General features: G+C 41.9%; 1 non-coding gene across 1 annotated transcript; it reads right to left on the bottom strand.

Moving 5' to 3' along the window:
• Positions 1 to 1,179: 1,179 nt before the first annotated feature.
• Positions 1,180 to 1,282, bottom strand: LOC115071975. The gene has a single exon (XR_003851042.1). It is a non-coding gene; the product is annotated as a small nucleolar RNA U13 (small nucleolar RNA).
• Position 1,283: the final 1 nt, after the last annotated feature.

The raw sequence follows: 1,283 nt of genomic DNA, 5'->3' as shown, positions 1-1,283 counted from the left end.
TTTACCAGTTCCGCCTATGTGAAGATAAGTCAAAGGTCCTGCTCAACCGTGGCTGGTTTCGCTTGGAAGCATGGAGGAAATGATTCTTCTGTGTTGACCCTCTTCTTTGTACACTGGACACTGGTTCAAGTCCATCTCGTGGGATCTCCTCACCCTCCTTGATCAAGAGGACAGGTGACCCACCACAATTACAGGACATTTTGAGAGATGTTCGTAGTCCCCTGGAACTAACTGACCTAGGAGGGCAAGTAGCAAAAACTGTCCTTTATGTCCCTCTGACCAAATTGTTATAGGCCTCAAAGTATGTCTGTTAAACATCCAAGAAGGTTAGTTCCACCAGTCTGGTACTTTAAATTACTGTATGTCATGTAGATAAAACTTGGGCAAAGACCAGTTGTTCTCAGATAAACCTTACCTAGGCATATATTTCTTGATCTGGTATGTATAATTTGTCAGTAGGTTGTTGGAGTAATATGGTTCCCCTCTGGTTTTTAAAACTAGCTAGGCATTATCTCTCTCATTGTCTCACCCTCCATCATGGTTTCCCCAATTAAGATGCCCCCATTTTCCCCTTTCTCCCTTAATAATACCCTTCTTCTACAGTCCTACCTCTCGAGCTCCTTCTTTCTCTTTATCCCCCATGTTCCTTGTATACCCTTCCCTCCCCCCCTCTCTTAACCCTTAAACTAACCCATTTTTTATCCATATCTCCCTTATTAACACCTGTTTCCTACTGTTCTTTTTCAGGTTCTTTTCCTTTACCTCCCTGTTTCCATTCCATTTTCCTGGTTCCTGTAGTTATGTCTGGATACATACTCACTTAACAGGGTTTGGTTCTAGGATCCACATATGAGGGCGAACACATGTCGATTTTTTTATCTGAGTCGAGTCTGTTATTTCACTTAGTATAATAGTTTCTAGTTCCATCCATTAAGCTGCAAATTTCATGATTTCATCTTTCTTTACTGCTGAGCAAAATTCCATCATATAAATGAACCACATTTTCATTATCCACTCGTCAATTGAGGGACACTTAGGTTGCTTCCAGCTATTGTGAAAAGAGCAGCAACAAACATGGATGTACAAGCGTCTCTGCAATAGGATGAGTTCTTTGGGTATATGCCAAGGAGTGATATAACTGGGTCAAGTGGTAGGTTCATTTGTTTTTTTTTTTTTTCACGTCAGAAGGGTAATGTGCCAGTGCGTAACAAGGTTTGAGGGTGGCACATGTCACGCATGCGCGTGAACACCCAATCATCACGCTTCTGAACCACAAAAGGATC

This window comes from Nannospalax galili, unplaced genomic scaffold (genome assembly GCF_000622305.1).
Source record: "Nannospalax galili isolate Female #2095 unplaced genomic scaffold, S.galili_v1.0 scaffold879, whole genome shotgun sequence".
Classification (NCBI taxonomy): Eukaryota; Metazoa; Chordata; class Mammalia; order Rodentia; family Spalacidae; genus Nannospalax; species Nannospalax galili.
This window is presented reverse-complemented; position numbering and strand designations above follow the sequence as displayed.